This window comes from Aquarana catesbeiana, linkage group LG09 (genome assembly GCF_042186555.1).
Source record: "Aquarana catesbeiana isolate 2022-GZ linkage group LG09, ASM4218655v1, whole genome shotgun sequence".
Lineage (NCBI taxonomy): Eukaryota > Metazoa > Chordata > Amphibia > Anura > Ranidae > Aquarana > Aquarana catesbeiana.
In genome coordinates, this window is record NC_133332.1 from 237737587 (window position 1) to 237760952 (window position 23366).

At 43.4% G+C, this 23366-nt stretch overlaps 1 protein-coding gene across 3 annotated transcripts in view; it reads right to left on the minus strand.

Annotated features, from left to right (window-relative positions):
- LOC141108404 (phospholipase A and acyltransferase 2-like) overlaps positions 1-13680 on the minus strand; it is a 180135-nt gene extending 166455 nt beyond the window's left edge. For all 3 annotated transcript variants that reach the window (XM_073599993.1, XM_073599994.1, XM_073599992.1), the window contains exon 1: positions 13571-13680. The gene's annotated coding sequence lies outside the window, so the exon portion shown is untranslated. The remainder of the gene's footprint in view (positions 1-13570) is intronic.
- Between the last annotated feature and the right edge of the window lie 9686 nt (positions 13681-23366).

Below are 23366 nucleotides of genomic sequence, written 5' to 3' on the forward strand. Positions count from 1 at the left end.
CTTAGCACAGGGAAGGTGAGAACCCCCCATAATGGGCACAGCAGGTGTACAGACCTGGGAACTCGGCACAGGGATGATGGGAACCCCTCATAATGGGCACAGTAGGTGTACAGACCCGGGAACTCAGCAAAGGGATGGTGGGAACCCCTCATAATGGACACAGCGGGTGTACAGACCCGGGAACTTAGCACAGGGAAGGTGGGAACCACTCATAATGAGCACAGCAGGTGTACAGACCCGGGAGCTCAGCATGGGGATGGTGGGAACCCCTCATAATGGGCACAGCGGGTGTAAAGACTCGGGAACTTAGTACTGAGAAGGTGAGAACCCCTCATAATGGGCACAGCAGGTGTACAGACTCAGGAACCAAGCAAAGGGATGGTGGGAACCCCTCATAATTGGCACAGCAGGTTTACAGACCTGGGAACACAGTAAAGGAATCGTGGGAACACCTCATAGTGGGCACAGTGAAGCTGCAATTGACGGGCACAGTTTTACCTAGCAGTAATGATACATAATCACCTGATAAATGGCTATTTTCTGTGTTTTATTTATGTAAAATCTGTATAGTGTTCTCCTAATTACTTTGACATGCACTAAACTAGGGCGGAAACAACTAATCGCTTAATCGACAACTAATCGATTATGAAATTAATCGATTACTATTTTCATGTTCGATTAATTGGCCAGTAACATTCTTGAGAAGTGGATCATGGGCTCTGCTTTTTGCGAGCCACTGGCCTTGAGGGATTGCCCAAGCCTGGTTTTGGGGGTGGGTTTGCGATTGATTCATTTGGAGAGAATCCCAAATGAAGTTTAGGGATCAGGTTTGGCTTGCCTTTCATTGAAAACTATATGTGAAGGGCAACTTGAAGTTTCTTTTCATGAGTGATCGGGGCTGCCCGAGAGTGGAGTGTGGTGGAGTGGTGGAGTCCATGCATCACTTTCTACTTCAGCGCCCTTTTAATATAGAGGTGTACAAGAGGGTGGGGAGGGCTCTGAGTATACCCTTCCTCCCCCATAAGAGTTATGTAGAGTGGGTGTATGGGGCATTCCAGAATCGTCGGGATTATGATTTGGAAACATTTTTTTTAGTTAGTCTAGTAATCCGTTATTTCACGTGGAGTGCACGGTGTCAGGTATCCTTACTGAGTAAAATCCTCCCTGTCGAAGTGGTGATGCAGGACATTCTGGGTGAGGTTGGGAAGATTCAGGGTCTTGAGAAAGATGGCGGCAGGAGGCCTGGATAAGGGCATGGAGGAATATCAGGACTCTGTAGCTGCTGCCTGTTGATCTCGGGGTGTGTGGCTTTTCTTTGTATCCTTGTTTCACTCCCCTAGATTTTCAGATCAAATATATTTTTGATAAAAGTCTACATGCATGGTGACGGTGATGTTTCTTAGTCTGGCTCTCTCGTAGGTATTATGTTGTGCGCAATTTGGTTTGCACCCTTTATTTTGTTCTTGTTCTTTCTGTTTCGTGTAGTCATATTCAATTATTTTGTAAATATGTTTTATTTATTTATTATGGTTCTATTGTATATAAGTTGTTGTTTGTAAGATTTTTCAATAAACAAAATTAACCCCTCATAATGGCACAGTGGGTGTACAGACCCGGGAACTCAGCACAGGGATAGTGGGAACCCCTCATAATGGGCACAGCAGGTGTACAGACCCGGTAACTCAGCACAAGGATGATGGAAACCCCTCATAATGGGCACAGCGGGTGTACAGACCTGGGAACTCTGCACAGGAAAGGTGGAAACCCCTTATAATGGGCACAGCAGGTGTACAGACCCAGAAACTCAGCAAAGGGATGATGGGAACCCCTCATAATGGGCACAGCAGGTGTACAGACCCAGGAACTTAGCACGGGGATGGTGGAAAACCCTTATAATGGGCACAGCAGGTGTACAGACCCAGGAGCTCAGCCCAGGATTGGTGGGAAACTGCCATTCCACTCCCTGACAGCGAGGTGTGAGGTTGCTAGTTCCTTTGCTCCTGTGCTTCCAGAGACCAGGGACTAGAGTTGCTCCTCTGCCCCAGGAGTGATGCAGGATCCTGGGGAGGACCCTGGTGGAGGCCCCCTGGATAGGCCTCAGCCTGTGGACGACACTGGGCCTGGCCCAAGGAAAGATGAGTCCTTGTCTGCCTTTAGACGGAGGGTTATTGAAACGCTGAAGCGGATTGAGAAGGAAGAGGAGAAGTTGGTGGCTTTGAAAAATGAATTTAAAAAGAAAAAGCAGATTTGTGCCAAAGTGTTCAGCAAGAAAAGACCGGCTCTGAGGCCTGAGCTGAAAGACCTGGAACAAGCTCTGCAGAAGCAGAAAGAACTGGTGAGTTCTCTGAAGGAGAGTAGTGGAGCATTTAAAGAAAAATATAAGAATGAAGAAAGATTCAGCCAAATGAGAAGAGGAGCCGCTTCCTGCATGGAGGGTGAGGAGACCAGTGAGGAGATGCAGCTACAGACAGCAGAGAGTGAGAAAGTGGGCCCGGAGGATGAGCCCAGCTCTTCAACACCTCAGACATCTGCTGAGCCCTCAATGGTGGAGGCCTCTGTCCCCTTCACTCCCCAGCAATGTGGAACATCTGAGCAGGAGGTTGAAGGTTCTGCCATGCTGGATTTCATCAATAAACTTGAATCCCCTCCAGGTGTGGTTTCCCAGGATGATGAGGAAAAGATGGACGCCGTTCCTAGCCCTGTGGAAGAAAGACCTGTGGAGAGACAAGGTGCAGGTACAATGTGTGTGCAGGATGGTGTGAACTTTAATGACAATGTTCTGGCTGAGGGTTGTAGTGCTGCAGGCAGTCAGCCCAGACCCATAGACAATACACAACATGCAATAACATCTGCTAATAACTGTCAGCTTCAGTCTGCAGAGAGGTCCATGGACAATACAGAGACTTTGCCTGGACCAGGCACAGCGGCTGTTCCTGTGAATGGTGGAGGAGATGCTGGGTGCAGTAGTGCTACAACTTTCCAGGAGTCTGCAGCAGCCATGACTGTGATTGATCCCAGAAAAGAAACCATGTGCTCGGGGGAGGGGGAGGGTCCTGCCTCTAATCAGAAGACTGCTATCCCAGCTGATTCAGACTCTCTGCCAGCAGGTTTGATTGTGTCTAAGGACAAAACTGCAAATGCTGTTGGTATAAGAAAAAGCTATGCTGGTGTTGCTGCTACAAGATCTGGGAAGGGGCAGCAAGCAGGGAAGGAGCATGAAAATGTTTTATCTTCCTCCATGTTTAAAAGGAGGAATGTTGTGCAGTTAAAATGGGAAGGCGGTGGAATCCCCCCACATAGGAGGGCAGTGGTGGATAAAATCCTGCAGATGGGGTTTACACCCACAGATATCTTCGCCCTGATCAGTCCGGCAGGTTCCTATGAATATGATTTGTCCTTTATCCGTCCGGAGTCTTTGGACATATTTTGGGAGAAGTATGAACACGTGTGTAGGGGCCTGCCGGACTGGAAAGGGCTCATCCCAAAGCTTATATCACGACAGCCCCTCATTAAAATGGTCACAATTTTGGTCCGCAATGAATCCATACCGCAAGGGGATTTATCTGTATGGTTGAGGAGGTATGGAGATGTCCTGAGCCCCCTAAAAAAGATTGTGGACGATCGGGGAATATGGACGGGGGGATGGTCTGTGCAGCTAAAATTAAAGGTTGTTGATAATGTTGTCCAGCATCTGCCATCCTCAGCTTTCCTGGGAAGGGACAGGCTGACCATCTTCTATCCAGGCCAGCCAAAGCTCTGCAATAAGTGTGGAGATAAAGGACATCTTGCATCCTCCTGTCCAGTGATGAAGTGCTCTCTGTGTCAGGGTATAGGACATTTGGCGATGGACTGTAATATCATCAGGTGCAATCTGTGCTAGGCATGTGCATTTCGTTTCGTTCCGAATCGAAATTCGGACAAATTTTTCATTATCCGAATTTCCGAATGACAAAAGTAAAGAATTTAAATGGATCCGAAAAAAACGAACGAATTCGAATCGAATTCGAAAACATATTCGAATCGAATTCGAAAACATATTCGAATCGAATTCGAAAACATATTCGAATCGAATTCGAAAACATATTCGAATCGAATTCGAAAACATATTCGAATCGAATTCGAAAACATAATCAAAAAAACTTTTAGGAGGGAAGTTTAAGGGAAAAAAACTTACATTTAAATGCCCATCATTGCAGCCTTCTCAGTGCAGCCTTGCCCCAGTGCAGCCATGTCAGTGCAGCCTTGTCAGTGCAGCCTTGTCAGTGCAGCCTTGTCAGTGCAGCCTTGTCAGTGCAGCCTTCCCAGTGTCCATTGCAGCCTTATCCCAGTGCAGCCTTGCCCCAGTGCAGCCTTGCAGCTCGCAGTTTGAAAATCCTGTGATCCCCTGCGATCCTGAGCTTCAAAATCGCCGACCGCGATTTGAAAATGGTGCCGCCGGCGCCAAAATACACAGAGCCGGTCCTCGGCTCTTCTCGGCGGCTCTCGTTCACTTTCGGCTCCACTCGTAGTCCCGCCCGGGATGGGCGTGACTGTGAGCGGAGCTATCCGAACCTAGCCGAGTACACTCGGCTAGGTTCGGGCGGCACTCGAGTGAAGCCGAAAGTGGCCGAGAAGAGCCGAGGACCGGCTCTGTGTATTTCGGCGCCATTTTCAAATCGCGGTCGGCGATTTTGAAGATCTGTCAGCTCAGGATCGCAAGGGATCGGCGTATAACACGCACCCATGATTTTCCCCTGATTTTAAGGAGAAAAAAGTGCGTGTTATATGCCGATAAATACGGTATATATATTTATATATTTTTTTTTATTTTTATTTTTTTTCTATGCTGGTCTATTGTTTTTCTATTCTTTTTCTATTTGAATGCGAAATCATTCTATACGAAATTTGAATTTCCGAAAATGGTTATACAGAAACAGAATGAAATAGAATGAAATCGAATTCTAATAGAAAAGACTAGAACAGAAAAACAATAGAACAGAATAGAAAAAAAAAAAAAATATATATATATATATATATATATATATATATATATATACACACACACACACACACACATCTTCCGAAATTGGAATTTGGTACAGAATGAATTCAAATAGAAAAGATTAGAATAGAACAGAAAATAATATAAAAGAATAGCATAGAAAAACAATAGAACAGAATAGAAAAAAATATAAAATATTCTATTCTAATCTTTTCTATTCGAATTCATTCTGTACCAAATTCCAATTTCGGAAGATGGTTTTATTTATTTTTATATATATATAAAATATTTCTTTCTATTCTGTTCTATTGTTTTTCTATTCTATTCTTTTCTATTAGAATTTTATTTCATTCTATTTCTATATAACTATTTTCTGAAATTCGAATTTTGTATAGAATGAATTTGAATTCAAATAGAAAAGATCAGAATATAATAGAAAATAATAGAAAAACAATAGAATAAATATTTTTATATATATATATATATATATATATATATATATATATATATATATATATATATATATATATATATATATATACATATATATACATATATATACATATATATATATACATACATATATATACATATATATATATATATATATATATATATATATATATATATATATATAAAACCATCTTCCAAAATTCGAATTTCGTATAAAATTAATTTGAATAGAAAAGATTAAAATAGAGAAGAAAGAATAGACTAGAAAAACAATAGAACAGAATAGAATAAGATATAATATATATATTATATTTTATTCTGTTCTGTTCTATTGTTTTTCTAGTCTATTCTTTTCTATTCAAATTCAAATTCATTCTATACGAAATTCGAATTTCAGAAGCCATCTTCCGAAATTCGAATTTCGTATAGAATGAATTCAAATTCAAATAGAAATGTTTAGAATAGAATAAAAAAGAATAGCATAGAAAAACAATGAAACAGAATAGAAAAAAAAATATATATTATATTTTATTCTCTTCTGTTCTATTGTTTTTCTAGTCTATTCTATTTCTATTCTAATCTTTTCTATTCAAATTCGAATTCATTCTATACGAAATTCTAATTTTAGAAGCCATCTTCCGAAATTCGAATTTCGCATAGAATTAATTCAAATTCGAATAGAAAAGTTTAGAATAGAATAGAAAAGAATAGCATAGAAAAACAATGGAACAGAATAGAAAAAAAATATAATATATATATTTAACCATCTTCCAAAATTGGAATTTGGTACAGAATGAATTCGAATTCAAATAGAAAAGCTTAGAATACAATATATTATATTTTTTTCTATTCTGATCTATTGTTTTTCTATGCTATTCTTTTATACTTTCTATTCTATCCTAATCTTTTCTATTGGAATTCGATTTCATTCTATACGAATTTCAAATTTCGCAAAATGGTTATATATAGTTTACTTTTTCAAATTCAGTTATTGTTTTTTTCGAATTTTATAGTTTTTTTCGAATGTGGTAGAATTTTTTCGAATTTGACAGTTTTTTTCGAATGTGGTAGAATTTTTTCGAATTTGACAGTTTTTTTCGAATGTGTTAGAATTTTTTCGAATTTGATAGTTTTTTTCGAATGCGGTCGAATTTTTTCGAATGCGGACGAATTTTTTCGAATTCGAATACGAAACGAAACGAATTCCGAAAACGAATGTAATGAATGCAACGAATTTAACTAAATGAATTAAGTTAAATAACGTATCGAAACGAAACTAAACTAAACAAATTTTTTCATCCTGCACATGTCTAATCTGTGCAATGCGGTGGGACATCCTTACAGTCAGTGTCCTGAGGCAATGCACAACAATCCTGAGCTCATGAGAGAGTTCTTCCGCATGGACATGGAGGATGCTCGGAGCTCAGCAGCTGGGGTGCCTGTGAGTCCATCTGAGTCTGTGCCAATACCCAATGTGTCTCCCCAATCTGTGGTGCCCCAGTCTGTGCCAATACCTAATGTGTCTGTGTCTCCTCAGTCTGTGCGTTTACCTAGTGTGCCCATGTCTTCTGTAGGTAAGGTATCGGTTGCCAAAAATGTGTCCAATCCTTCTGTGTCTGTGTCTTCTAAAATTGCAGAGGCAGCAAGAGGTGCTGAGGCAGGTGCGTCAGGTGTGGTGCCAACCCCCCTCCCCTGACGCTGCAGGGTTTCTATTGAGGATCGTGGGGTGCAGAGGAGTGGGGTGGATGGTGGAGAGGCTGGCCTGGTGGTAGATAAGGGAAGGGGGAGTGGGGGGGGGTGGGGGGTGAAGGGGAGGATAGGGGTGGGGAGGCTGTTGAGTCTGGTTTATCTAAGGATGATATGGAGTGGTTGGAGGATAGGAGGAGGAGGGGCAAAAGAAGGAAAAAAGGGGGTTCAGTTACCTTAAATCCTAAATTTTTGCCTTTAGAAAATAAGTTTAAGGTCCTGTCTGATGATGATGATGATGATGAGGATGAATGGGACTCATTCAGTTCTGCATCCTCTATGGATGATGAGTGCCAGGGTGCAACAAAGCGCGCTGGTTCTCCAGGAAGAGGGAGTAGTCAGGCTAAGAAACGGCTGCCTCAACTACCCTAATGGTAGTTCCCACTCCGTTAAAAGTGGCAACCATTAATGTTGCCAGCTTAAGATCAGTAAGTGCTCGTCATGTGGCCTTATTTTTGCTCAGCGAGTTTGATGCTGACATTTTGTTTTTACAAGAGACCCATCTGAGTAGTCTGGCCGATATACATCTGGCAAAGAAGGAGTGGAGACGAGGTCCCTCATTTTGGTCTCTTGCGGCCGAGCCTTACAGCGGAGTTGCAGTCCTTTTTTCTGGTATGGTAACGTGCCGGCGGGTAATTGAGGTAGAGATAGGGAGATGCATGGTCTTAGACGTCTCTGTGAAGGGGCAGGACTTGCGCCTGATTAACATCTATGGTCCCCAGACGAAGTGGGACAGGAAATGCCTCTTTACAAAGATTAAGCCTTTTCTTTTTACGGCCCAGCAGGTTATCTTTGGAGGTGATTTCAACACCATTACTAGGTCTAAAGACAGGAGAGGTTTCAGAGATAAGCTGGGCTATGACACCCTTTTTCTTAATGCGATAGTTAGGGAAGCAGGTCTAGTAGATGCGCACATTAAGCGCTGCCCAGACAGCACGGGGTTCACTTTTCAGCGAGGTAGTAGTCAGAGTAGGATAGATAGGTTTTTTTTTAAAGGGAGACTCCGCTTTTTCGGCACCTGTGTGTCGGGCAGTGGAGTTTTCTGATCACTGTATTCTATCTGTGACTCTGAATGCCCCAGACATGCCACCTAGGGGGAGGGGTATCTGGAGATTGAATTCGGCCCTCCTGGAAGACGAGAAAGTAAGACAATCCTTTGAGGATTTTTTTCAAGCACAGGTAACGATCCTAGACTTTTGCAACAGCAAGTCAGAATGGTGGGAGCTTGTTAAACAGCGGACTGTTGGGCTTTTCAAGGCCATAGGAAGAAAGAAGCAGCAAGATAAGTATATCACCTACCAGCGTTTGCGGAGGAAACTTGACCGCCTTGTTTCGAATGGAGGAGATTCAGGGGCGATCTCTGAGGTGAAGCTCCTCCTTAGGAGACATCAATATGACCGGCACGCCTCTTTGGTTCAGGAGAGGGATTATGGGAAATACCATTCGCCTGACCCTTACCAGAACTGTAAACAGAGCGTAGCAGTTAAGACGGTCAATGGCCTGAGGGACAGTACGGGCTCTCTGACGAAGTCTAGGTCAGGGATCCTGGAGGTTGTCAGGTCATACTATGCCGATCTCCTGGGAGGAAGGAACCTTGATCGGACAAGGATGTTGGGTTTTTTGGACTCTACACCAGGACTGGAAAGTAATGTTCCTTTGATGAATTTGACAGATGAAATCACTGCAGATGAGGTAATCCAGGCTATTGATAAACTAGCCATCAAGAAAACTCCAGGGCCAGATGGTTTGACAGCCGAGTTCTATAAATGTTTTAAGACGATCCTGGCTCCCTACCTTGCGGAGGTTTTTAATGGCTGTTTGAATGAGGGTTCTCTCCCTCCCTCCATGAGGCAATCTGCAGTGATCCTTCTGTCAAAGGGTAAAGATCCTTCCATGATTGGGAATTGGCGCCCTATTAGCCTTCTTAATGTCGATAGGAAGATACTGGCAAAGATTTTCTTCTGGCGATTATCACCAGTTGCAGGCAGTTTGTTATCCCGCCACCAGCACTGTTCGGTCCAAGGTAGAAGCACTTTCTCAGCGGTGTTAGCTGTCCGGGAGGCCTTGGAGCGTTGTAGGGCTGCTGGTTGGGGTAAATTTTTGCTGACATTGGATCAGGCTAAGGCCTTTGATCGGGTTAATCATGAGTACTTGTGGCTCCTTCTTGACAAATATGGCCTGGAGGGGGGTTTCATTGATTGGCTCAAGATTTTGTACAAAGGGGCTGAAAGCTTTCCTCTGGTTAATGGTTGGGTCGGGCAGCCCTTTGCGGTCGGCTCAGGTGTGCGTCAGGGGTGTCCATTGAGTCCTCTGCTATATGTGTTTGCAATCGACCCCTTCATTAGAAGGCTAGAGAGTGGACCATTGTGTGGGGTACCTTTGGGCATCGCTGGTGAGCCTCCTTTGAAGGTTGTGGCCTATGCTGATGATGTTTCTGTTTTTATCTCTGGGACTGCGGAGGCGCAGGAGGTGGTCTCAGTGATAGGGCAGTATGCAGAGGCATCAGGTTCAAAGGTCAACCAGGACAAGTGTGAAGCTTTCTGGATGGGTGTGGAAGGTGAGAGCTTTGTTCTCCCGGATGACTTCCCGGAGCCCCAACAAAAAATTCGAGTTCTAGGCATTGAATTCGGCCCAGGTGACTATGGTCATGCAAATTGGGTGAACAGGCTGGAGAATGCCGATGCCAAGGTGGCAAGCTGGAAAGGTTGGCAGCTTTCCTTGAGGGAAAAGGTTGATCTGATCAAGACTTACCTGATTCCGATTTTTTTGTATGTCAGTTTTGTTTGCATTTTGCCAGTTTCTCTCTATACCAGGATCTATAGTTGTTTCTTCCAGCTGTTATGGGGGAACAGAATAAACCTTGTCAAAAGGAATGTGACTTACCTTACTAGGCGGGAGGGTGGTCTAGGGATGGTCAACCCTGTAGTCTTTTTCTCTCTGATGTTTCTGAAGTACAATCTTGGTAACATGTTGGCAGAGAGACCGCCTGGGTGGGTTGGTATTTTCCAGTCCTGGTTTAGGCCCTTTCTGCGAGACTGGGAAAATGGTGGGCCAGTGAAAAGCCTGAGGGTCAAGCATGAACAGCTCCCGGCTTATGTTGCCCCGTGTTTGAAAATGCTTCGGCAGTGGCAAGTAACAGCAGGAGAAGTCAAATCTCTTCCAAGGAAACTTCTTGAGAAGCGGATCATGAGCTCTGCTTTTTGCGAGCCGCTGGCCTTGAGGGATTGCCCAAGCCTGGTTTTGGGGGTGGGTTTGCGATTGATTAATTTGGAGAGAATCCCAATGAAGTTTAGGGATCAGGCTTGGCTTGCCTTTCATGGAAAACTATATGTGAAGGGCAACTTGAAGTTTCTTTCCATGAGTGATCGGGGCTGCCCGAGAGTGGAGTGTGGAGGAGTGGTGGAGTCCATGGATCACTTTCTACTTCAATGCCCTTTTAATATAGAGGTGTACAAGAGGGTTGGGAGGGCTCTGAGTATACCCTTCCTCCCCCATATGAGTTATGCAGAGTGGGTGTATGGGGCATTCCAGACTCGTCGGGATTATGATTTGGAAACACTTTTTTTAGTTAGTCTGGTAGTCCGTTATTTCACGTGGAGTGCACGGTGTCAGGTATCCTTACGGGGTAAAATCCTCCCTGTCGAAGTAGTGGTGCAGGACATTCTGGGTGAGGTTGGGAAGATTCGGGGTCTTGAGAAAGGCAGGTGGCAGCAGGAGGCCTGGATAAGGGCGTGGAGGAATATCAGGACTCTGTAGCTGCTGCCTGTTGATCTCGGGGTGTGTGGCTTTTCTTTGTATTCTTGATTCACTCCCCTAGATTTTCAAGATGAAATATATTTTTGATAAAAGGCTACATGCATGGTGACGGTGATGTTCCTTAGTCTGGCTCTCCCATAGGGATTATGTAGTGCGCAATTTGGTTTGTACCATTTATTATGTTCTTGTTTTGTATTATCAAATTCAATTATTTTGTAAATATGTTTTATTTATTTATTATTGTTTTATTGTATATAAGTTGTTGTTTGTAAGATTTTCAATAAACAAAATTAACCCCTCATAATGGGCACAGCGGGTGTACAGACCCGGAAACTTAGCACAGGGAAGGTGAGAACCCCTCATAATGGGCACAGCAGGTGTATAGACCTGGGAACTCGGCACAGGGATGATGGAAACCCCTCATAATGGGCACAGTAGGTGTACAGACCCGGGAGCTCAGCATAGGGATGGTGGGAACCCCTCATAATGGGCACAGCGGGTGTACAGACCCGGGAACTTAGTACAGAGAAGGTGAGAACCCCTCATAATGGGCACAGCAGGTGTACAGACTCGGGAACTAAGCAAAGGGATGGTGGGAACAGCAGGTGTACAGACCTGGGAACACAGTACAGGAATCGTGGGAACATCTCATAGTGGGCACAGAGAAGCTGCAATTGACGGGCACAGTTTTACCTAGCAGTAATGATACATAATCACCCGATAAATGGCTATTTTCTGTGTTTTATTTATGTAAAATCTGTATAGTGTTCTCCTAATTACTTTGACATGCACTAAACTAGGGCTGAAACAACTAAATGATAACTAATCGATTATGAAATTAATCGATTACTATTTACATAATAGATTAATTGGCCAGTAACATAATGTGGTTAAAAAAAAAACTTAAATGAGCCCTTTATAGTACAAAAAGAGCAAATAATCACTACTGTAACTATTTCTCTCACAGTTCTACAGTAAAAAAATGAACCCCTTACAGTAGTGATTATTAGCTTTTTTTGTACTATAAAGGGCTAATATTAGTTTTTTTTAACCCCATTATGTTACTAATCGTCTTAGACCTGGTTCACATCTATGTGTTTTTTGGTGCTTTTTGCAGAAACGCACTACAGTTCATTTACATGGTTTCCTATGGGACACGTTCACATCTATGCTTTTTCAGCCGCTGCGTATTTGGAAAGCGTCAGTGACTTTTTTTAAACGCAAAACAGTGCTTTTTTGTTTCAATATACTTCAATGGAGAAGCTGCAGAAAAGCATGTAATGCATTTTTGCAGCAATTTGTGTTTTTTAATCTGCCTAACAACAAATTGGCCAAAAAAAATGCAAAAACGCAAATCGCAGCAAAATCAAGTGCGCAAAAATCAAAACGCACAGCAAAGAGCACTCGAGAAACAGATCAAAAGCAAACTGCATAGGTGTGCCCCGAGCCTTATGCTGGCCACACCGATCAATTTTCAGATGAGAATATTCAGACGAAAAATCTTTGTACATTCGATGAATGAAAGAATGTTTGAAATTTTCACTTGTTTTTAACATTCTGTTTTTAAAACAATTGTAATTTCTGAACGAAAACCACATACACTGTCTGATAATTTCTTTCACCAAGAAGTTTTCTATTTCCAAATTTTCCCATCGCTGTGGTTGAAAATGAAGATCGATTTGACCCCACTAACGATTAGAAAATCGAACGAACGTTCTTATCTCTCCTCTAATAGTATATACAGTATATCTCCTCTTATAGTATATACAGTATATCTCTTCTGTCTGTTATTCTCAGAGAGGATTAGATATTTTACTCCCTAACCATATAGTTGGTTATTTTTATTTACCACTGCATAGAGATACTTAAGAATAAATTGCCTTTTTTAAAACTTTACATATTAACTAAATTATACACCACGCTTTTTTTTTTTAAAGGTTATTAACCGATTAATCGAAACAATAATCGGCCAACTAATCGATTATGAAAATAATCGTTAGTTGCAGCCCTACACTAAACTAACGCAAGACAAGCTTTTCCATAAGGCTCAAACATGTACTCTCTCTCTCTCTCTAATAGTCCTCACTGAACACAGTACACACTATGCAGAATACTCATTAAATCATATCTCAAGAGCAAAATGTGGCAATATGGTCTGCTTGATGTCATTTCAGATTAAGGCCTCTTTCACACGGATGATCCGTATGTCCGTTTTTCATCCATCCGTTTTCGGATGAAAAACGGACATACAGTCATCCCTATGGAGCGTCGGATGTCAGCGGTGACATGTCCGCTGACATCCGACCCGCTCCGATCCGAAAAGTGTAACGGAGGAAAAACCTACTTTTTCCTCCGTTTTCGGATCGGATCGGATGACGACGGACACTACGGACCGTCATCATCCGATCCCCCCATAGGGGAGAGCGGCGCTCTGACAGGTCCGTCGCTGCACAGTGTGCAGCGATGCACCTGTCATCTTCCTGCTCAGCGGGGATCGGCGGAGCTATCCCCGCTGAGCAAGCGGATGTTCACGGGGCGGATCATGACTGATCTGCCCCGTGTGAAAGAGGCCTAAGTCATATACTGTAGTAATGGAGAGAAAGAAAAGAATGAAGCAAATGTTTCTGGATTTACCAGCTTCACACCCCAAGGCTTTCTAATGGACTGTTCTGTATGTTTGAATCTTGATTTCACTTTCAGTATGTCATATTGTAGTGTAATTTGTAACCTTTTCCTGTATATATTTCCTGTAAGAAAAACATCCGCTGTTCTCCTCCCCAGTCACCTCTTTGCCCACTCTAAACATAGTTCTAAAACATTTCACTTCAATTACAGGCCTACAAGTGAACTATTCAAAATCCCAAGCACTCAACGTATCTTTACAAACACATATAATCCGGGCTTTAAGAAGCTCATTCTTATTTAAATGGCAGAACAAGGCCCTTCCATACTTGGGAATCTTTTAACCCCCACCCTCTCCACACTATATAAACAAAACTACCCTCCACTGTTTAAAAAATTATCAGAGGATCTCAAAAGGTGGTCACACAACCCCCCATCATGGTTCGGTCAATTGTACTCTGTTAAAATTACCATTTTACCTAAGGTACTGTACCTGTTCTAGACTCTTCCAATAGCAATATCGGATCTGGGGAAGTTTTAGAAAAAACTGCTGGAATTTATATGGGGAAACAAAAGACCCAGGGTGAATAGACGAACATTATATACACCAAAACTGAGGGGAGGCCCAGGGGTACCGGACCTGATCAAGTACTACCATGCAGCGCAATTGTCCCAACTGATTCAATTTCACACACGACAGTCCAAACCACTCTGGATGACGATGGAATCCTCCCTGTACCCAAATAGAGAGATTAGCCACTTAATGTGGATGAAAGGGAGACATAGAGCGACAATATTGTGCCCGACTCTATCCTTCTCTTTAAACTTATGGGACAGAATGGTAGCTACATATAAATTTAAATTCCCACACACCCCATTGGCCCCATTGTTTAATAATCCTTCATTCACCCGGGTCTTCATCCTCAAGAATTTGCATGGTGGACTAACAAAGGTCTACTACGAATAGCGGACTTCTGTGACCATAGAGGTGCTCTGTCGAAACACCTCTATTTTAACCTTGACTTTTCAAAAACTGTTTTATATGCAAAAATGGGAGCAAGATGTAGAAATCAACTTAGAAGTTGAGGAATGGAGCAAAATGACACAATGTGCGTCCAGATCATATATCAATACCTCGTTGATAGAGGCAAACTATAAAGTCCTGATGAGGTGGTATATGGTCCCAGCGAGGGTAGCAACCTTTGTCCCGGGGGCCTCCCTGCAGTGCTTCAGGGGATGTACTATAGACGGCACCATGTTCCATACATGGTGGACATGTCCAAAAGTTCGAAGGTTCTGGATACGCAGATACAATTTTGTATATTCACTGACTCAAGCGAATCTCACTAAGTCACCCCTGCAGGCACTGCTGGGACGCCCAGTGGAGGGGACATCGAAACACATGAAGAGACTCATCGCTTTCATATTTGTTGCAGCAAGAATAGCGATAGCTAAATTTTGGAAATCCCCAACTAACCCTTTTTATTTGCTAAAATCTAAACTGTCATGGATAATGGTAAACGAACGCATCTCGGCGACTTTAAATGATAAAATAGCTGTGTGACAAAATATGGGACCCTTGAATTAATTATCTCTCGGTTACATAATGAGATGGGAATGGTTCGGGAGTACTTTTCCCCAGGGTCGGAGTGCACCCCCCCCATATCCTCTACTCTTCTTTCTACTATTACTTTCCTCTCTCTTTTCTTTCGATCAGAATTTGCCTCTGAGGGTCCATGGAACAATTGAGGCCCCTGGGTCCACTTAAAAGTAAAACAAGTTGGTTACACCTAGTAGAGGTGACAAAGGGAATTGGGGTTCCCCCCCACGGTTCCCCATGCTACTTGTTGGAGCACTCCTGTGCACCTCCTAGGACAAAGTTTTTTCCTTTTTATTTTTCTTAGTTTAATCTTTTCGGTTTAGGTCTGACCTTTATTATGTAAACCTAAAATAAGGAAAAGGTCACCCAGCTTATTTGCATTGGCTCTTGAACCGTTAGCTATCCTGATACGGGAGTCCCGTGGCGTACAGGGACTCAGAGTTGGCCCTCTGCAGGAGAAAATCTCCTTATATGCGGATGACGCATTACTGTATTTGCATGACGCCGAGACCTCTTTGCAAACAGCTCTGGAGATCTTTGATCAGTTCGGGAGGTTTTCGGGGGTTAAAATTAACTGGTCCAAATCGGTAATTTTTCCGATAGATCCCCAGGCCCTTGCAGCGCCGCCATCGACCCCGCTGCTATGGGTGGAGGAGTTTAAATATCTGGGGATTATAGTAACCAGGGACCTCCAGGATTTTAGTCGTCTCAATCTTCAGCCCATTGTCACAAGGCTAAAAGAGCATTGCACTAAATGGAAGGACTTATCACTTAATCTGCTAGGACTCATTAAAATATAGAAAATTCTATATTTGCCTAGATTTAATTATGTATTCCGAAACTGCCCAGTGTGGCTCCCCGGTTCTTTTTTTAAGGAATTGGAGGTGTGCATTGGCTCGTTTCTATGGAAGGGGTCCTCCCCCAGATTGGCTAGCTCGACCCTACAGCTCCCGTGGCATTGTGGGGGTCTCGCACTACCTAATCTATTGGTTTACTATTGGGCAGCAGTACTAGTCACCGTGAGATGGTGGTTTGAGCAGTCCAGATCGAATGCAGCTACATGTTTGGAAGCTGCTATTTTGGGCTCCCTCACGGAACTAGGGAATTTAGTATACAGAGGCCCCTCTGCATATCCCTTGCTTCCAGGCCCCACCAAAGCAACCCTCAAAGTGTGGGCAGTGGCCAGGAAACGATTCATACGTCCCCACCAATACTCTCCCTTTTCTCCTTTATGGGGAAACCCTTCCCTCCCTCATTTCAGGACAATACCGGATCCGCAGATATGGGCCCGATTTGGGATCAAGGTTCTTCAGGATGTCATCCATTCAGGGACACTGCTTTCCTTCCAGGCTTTAGCAGGGAAATATGGACTCCCGGGAAAGAATGCTATTTAGATACTACCAGTTGAGGCATGCAGCCAGGGCTCAATTGCCCTACCCCATAAGCTTAAAAGCGGACACCATTGAAGCAATTCTGGCACAAGAGACTCTCAAAAAGACCCTTTCTACTCTATATCTTGCCCTATTAGAAATCGATTCACCTAAAATAAACACCCTCTGGGCTAAGTGGCATGCTGACATTCCCAGCCTGGACAGAGAAACATGGGAGGAATGCTTTGAGGACGGGGCTAAATTGGTGATATCTTCTAGGGATAAGTTGCTGCAAACTAATTTTATGCATCAAGTATACTACACGCCACAGAGACTGCACCGGATTTACCCTAATAGGTCACCCGACTGCCCCAGATGTCAATCCTCTGATAGCACATACATGCACATGTTCTGGACCTGTCCTCTTATTAAAAAGTAGGGATGAGCTTCATGTTCGAGTCGAACCCATGTTCAACTCGAACATCGGCTGTTCGATCGTTCATCGAATTGCGAACGATATGGGCCGTTCGCGCTAAAATTCGTGTGGTGCATCACGGCCCATAATTCACTGCGGCATCGCAGTGCATTGCTGGCTGATGATTGGCCAAGTATGCACTATGACCCGCATGCTTGGCCAATCACAGCGCCGTCGATAGAGAGAGCTGTAATTAGCCAAAGCCAGGGTGGCTTTGGCCAATTATGGCTCAGGGGTTTAGAACACACCCCACACTATATAAGGCCGCCTGCACGGCGGCCCTGTGTAGTGTGTTCCGGTGTGCTGAGAGATAGAGAGAGAGACAGTGTCATTTCATTTGAGTTAGCTAGATTAGGCAGGACAGTCAGTGAGTTAGCTGCACTTACAGTGTATTGTGTATATATATATGCATCCCAGGTGTTGCATATATATATATATATACACTGTATTCAGTTTAGCTAGATCCGTTCCTGTTAGTTTAGTGTGACCTCTGCACAGTGTTCAGCTAAAGCTACAAGTTAGGGTAGTGCGTCCTCCTCACAGTGTTCAGCTAAAACTACAAGTTATTGTAGTGCGACCTCTGCACAGTGTTCAGCTAAAGCTACAAGTTAGTGTAGTGCGTCCTCCTCACAGTGTTCAGCTAAAGCTACAAGTTAGTGTAGTGCGTCCTCCTCACAGTGTTCAGCTAAAACTACAAGTTAGTGTAGTGCGTCCTCCTCACAGTGTTCAGTTAAAACTACAAGTTAGTGTAGTGCGACCTCTGCACAGTGTTCAGCTAAAACTACAAGTTAGTGTAGTGAGACCTCTGCACAGTGTTCAGCTAAAACTACAAGTTAGTGTAGTGCATCCTCCTCACAGTGTTCAGTTAAAACTACAAGTTAGTGTAGTGCGACCTCTGCACAGTGTTCAGCTAAAACTACAAGTTAGTGTAGTGCGTCCTCCTCACAGTGTTCAGCTAAAACTACAAGTTAGTGTAGTGCGACCTCTGCACAGTGTTCAGCTAAAGCTACAAGTTAGTGCGTCCTCCTCACAGTGTTCAGCTAAAACTACAAGTTAGTGTAGTGAGACCTCTGCACAGTGTTCAGCTAAAGCTACAAGTTAGTGTAGTGCGTCCTCCTCACAGTGTTCAGCTAAAACTACAAGTTAGTGTAGTGCGTCCTCCTCACAGTGTTCAGTTAAAACTACAAGTTAGTGTAGTGCGACCTCTGCACAGTGTTCAGCTAAAACTACAAGTTAGTGTAGTGAGACCTCTGCACAGTGTTCAGCTAAAACTACAAGTTAGTGTAGTGCATCCTCCTCACAGTGTTCAGTTAAAACTACAAGTTAGTGTAGTGCGACCTCTGCACAGTGTTCAGCTAAAGCTACAAGTTAGTGTAGTGCGTCCTCCTCACAGTGTTCAGCTAAAGCTACAAGTTAGTTTAGTGTGACCTCTGCACAGTGTTCAGCTAAAGCTACAAGTTAGTGCGTCCTCCTCACAGTGTTCAGCTAAAGCTACAAGTTGGTGTAGTGTGTCCTCCTCACAGTGTTCAGCGAAAACTACAAGTTAGTGTAGTGCGACCTCTGCACAGTGTTCAGCTAAAGCTACAAGTTAGTGTAGTGCGTCCTCCTCTAAAGCTACAAGTTAGGGTAGTGCGTCCTCCTCACAGTGTTCAGCTAAAGCTACAAGTTGGTGTAGTGCGTCCTCCTCACAGTGTTCAGCGAAAACTACAAGTTAGTGTAGTGCAACCTCTGCACAGTGTTCAACTAAAGCTACAAGTTAGTGTAGTGCGTCCTCCTCACAGTGTTCAGCTAAAACTACAAGTTAGTGTAGTGAGACCTCTGCACAGTGTTCAACTAAAGTTAGTGTAGTGCGTCCTCCTCACAGTGTTCAGCTAAAGCTACAAGTTAGTTTAATGTGACCTCTGCACAGTGTTCAGCTAAAGCTACAAGTTGGTGTAGTGTGTCCTCCTCACAGTGTTCAGCGAAAACTACAAGTTAGTGTAGTGCAACCTCTGCACAGTGTTCAGCTAAAGCTACAAGTTAGTGTAGTGCGTCCTCCTCACAGTGTTCAGCTAAAACTACAAGTTAGTGTAGTGCGACCTCTGCACAGTGTTCAGCTAAAGCTACAAGTTAGTGTAGTGCGTCCTCCTCACAGTGTTCAGCTAAACCTGCAAGTTATTTTTTTGCGAGCTCTGCACAGTGTTCAGCTAAAGCTACCTGTAGAAGGTTGGTGGTGTTTTCCTGATCCTATCACTACCGCAGGCAGCTAAATAAGCTACAAGTTATTTTTTGGCGAGCTCTGCACAGTGTTCATCTAAATCTACCTGTAGAAGGTTGCTGGTGTTCTCATACTACATGCAGGCAGTTGATTTTGCTAGCTGCAGTATCAATATATATATATATATATATATATATATATATATATATATATATATATATATATATATATATATATATATATATATATATATATCCCAGCTTAGTGCAGCTACAGGCCATTAGTGTGTCTGGAAGGCCAACAAGGAGAGGCAGACAGTCATAAGCCAATAAAAGAGGGCAAGCAGGCTCTGTGTCTAGAGGCAACAGTGCTGGTCGTGGAGACGGTGCATCCTCATCAGCACGTGGCCGTGGGACACGCTTGGCCTTTTTTTCGGCAGCTGGCCGTATTGAGCTGCAACATGCGGAAGACTTGGTCGAGTGGATGACCAAGCTGTCCTCATCCTCCTCATCCTCTCTCACCCATGCTCAGGGTACTTTGTCTGGCAAAGCAGCTGCCTCTTCCCTCGGCTCAATGTCATCAATGACTCCTTCCCTAGCCCCACCATGTCCTCCTGAGGAGTCCCTCGAACTGTTTGACCACAGTGTTGGGTACATGCTCCAGGAGGATGCCCAGCGTTTGGAAGGCTCTGATGATGATACTGAGCTAGATGAAGGCAGTAACGTGAGCACGGACAGAGGGGGTGCCCAAGAAGGACAGCAATCTGGCAGTCATGCTCCCCCTGCTGCAGCATACTGCCAGGTTTGCTCCAGTGATGAGGAGGGAAGGGATGATGAGGTCACTGACTCAACGTGGGTGCCTGATAGGAGAGAGGAGGAGGAGGAGGAGGAGGAGGCGGCACATCACCAATGAGGCAGGATGCCCTCCAGGGGCCAGCCTAAGGGCAGCACACTGACTGCATCACACCCCAAAGCTCCGCATGTGCAGGGCGCTGCAGTCTCTGCACGTTATTCAAAAAGTTCTTTGGTGTGGGCCTTTTTTGAGATGAGTGCATCAGATCGCACCGCTGCTATTTGCAACCTATGTCTCAAGCGTATCTCGTGTGGCCAAAATATCTCCCGCTTTGGCACCACATGCTTGACCAGACATATGTTGACCTACCATGCAGTTCAGTGGCAAGGGTATCTAAAAGACCCACACCAAAGAACAAAGAGGACCTCTCCTCAGTACACCCCTTTAAACCAGGAGACACAGTGTGGGTAAAGGAGTGGAACTTAACCCCACTAGGGCCAAAATGGAGAGGTCCTTACACTGTTCTGCTATCTACCCCAACAGCCATTAAGGTAGCTGAGGTGACACCCTGCATACACCACTCCAGGGTAAAACAAGCTGCTGACCTCACAGACTCCTGGCACAGTACAGTAGATCCCCAAGATCCTTTGAGATTGAGATTGACCAGAGAAATCAGAAGGAAGAACTCCAGCCATGTGTTCAGCACACCCCTGGAAGCTGCTGAATTTACGCACGGCAGAAGATAGACAGACTGCAGCCCTGTGGCCAACACACTCCTGGAAGCTGCTGGCTCAACGCACGGTGGAAGATAAAGGATATCTACTAAGCTCTGCTCCAACCACACCCAGAACGCTGGTTGGTCTACGCACAAGCTGAAGCTTGAGGATATTCATCAGTGTAATGTTTACTAAAATCTTTATAACGAGACTGTTGATAGCCATTGCAGTGATACTGGCCGAGCTAAAAAGGGGGGAGGGTAATTCATGTGACCCTTGTATAAGGACAACCAGAGTAGGATCCATAGCTACCAAGATGTTACTATGGCACTCTCATTATCAATGCAAGGGCACAGAGACTGGTACTTGCATACATAATGGGACTACCTATTCAATGTGCTCCGTTGAAAATCAGATAACCTGTTATAACCCTACTTATGCTCCCTATAAAACTTGGCTAACCATTCGGAGCTTTAGCTCCACCGGTAAGCTGGTAAACCATACCCTGATCACCAACTCAAGTATTGCAGAGACAAGTTTTAATTATTTTCTGATTCTCCCTATAGTGTATGGAGTGCTAATATTTTTACTCTTTTTGCATTCTTATTGTTACCATGGGCCAAGGGTCACTATCCCAGTGTTTTATAAGTTAATGAGAGACCCAGCTGGAGCCGACAATGGGGAATAATCTCGGTAAAAGAATGTTTTGTGCCTGCTAGTGAGGTCATCATAGAAAAAAACAAAACTGTATGCTATTTAGTGATGCTTAATCTCGCTCATATTAATCGCTATGATTATGATCAAAGGGAGGGAATGAAGTAGGAACAGGGGTCAGTTTATATGGCCATAGTTATGTGTGTAGTAAGACTGATTTAGAATTTCAGCTAAGAATCATATTTCTTGTATTTTATGTTGAAGCTATTTGTGACTTCCTCATCACAGGAATCTGCTACATTCCTCTTTCTGTGCAAAAAGCTTGCTTGCTGACATCATTTAAGACAGATGAGGGAACCCCAATAGCATACTGCAGAGAAACAAAAGTTTAGTAAAAAAAAGCTAAAAATATATATTTTTGCAGAACTTGTCTGATTTTAGGATGCATATGTTGATTTTTAAAAGGTTAGAATGTCTGGTATAAAGAAGTGTTCCGCCTGTTCGCTTGTGACGTAATATGCTAAAAATTATATCTACACTGTATTCACGGTATCTGGAACTCTTGACGTGTAGACACAAGTCGGGTCAGGAGCTTCCATTCTTTTCTGGCCAGAAAGATGGAATAAAATCTCCCATACCAGAGTGTTTTGTCCAACTGTCATATACCGATATTCTGCTACTTTAATACCTCCCACACTCCTCTCCTGTACATATTGCTCACTCTCATACCTCCTGTGCTCCTCTCCTGTACATATTGCTCACTCTCATACCTCCCATGCTCCTCTCCTGTACATATTGCTCACTCTCATACCTCCCATGCTCCTCTCCTGTACATATTGCTCACTCTCATACCTCCCATGCTCCTCTCCTGTACATACTGCTCACTCTCATACCTCCCACGCTCCTCTCCTGTACATACAGCTCACACTCATACCTCCCACGCTCCTCTCCTGTACATATTGCTCACTCTCATACCTCCCATGCTCCTCTCCTGTACATATTGCTCACTCTCATACCTCCCATGCTCCTCTTCTGTGCATACTGCTCACACTCATCCCTCCCACGCTCCTCTCCTGTACATATTGCTCACTCTCATACCTCCTGTGCTCCTCTCCTGTACATATTGCTCACTCTCATACCTCCCATGCTCCTCTCCTGTACATATTGCTCACTCTCATACCTCCCATGCTCCTCTCCTGTACATACTGCTCACACTCATACCTCCCATGCTCCTCTCCTGTACATATTGCTCACTCTCATACCTCCCATGCTCCTCTCCTGTACATACTGCTCACTCTCATACCTCCCATGCTGTTATCCTGCACATACTGCTCACTCTCATACTTTCCACGCTCCTCTCCTGTACATACTGCTCACTCTCATACCTCCCACGCTCCTCTCCTGCACATAGCGCCCACTGTCATACCCCCCACACTCCTCTCCTGTACATAGTGCTCACTGTCATACCCTCCACATTTTGCACTTTTCTTTCACTGTGCCGGCAGGGAGACGGGAAAGACCTTCTTACATTATAAAATGTTTGTTTACATTTATTTATAAGAAAAAATATATATATATATATATATATATATATATATATATATATATATATATATATATATATATATATCTATCTATATATATATATATATATCTATCTATATATATATATATATATCTATATATATATATATATATATCTATCTATATATATATAGATATATCTATATATAGATATATATCTATATATCTATAGATATCTATAGATATATCTATAGATATCTATAGATATATAGATATCTATAGATATATATATATCTCTCTCTATATATATATATAGATAGATATATACACCTACACACACTCACGTGCTTTTGACATTTGGTGCACACCCTAATGCAATAGGCTGCGCACACCTATGCTGCCACCCTTTCCTTCCCAGATTACTTTATATCTTTTACCTGTTCAGCAGCTCAGTACATTATCTGCACTCATTTAAGGTGG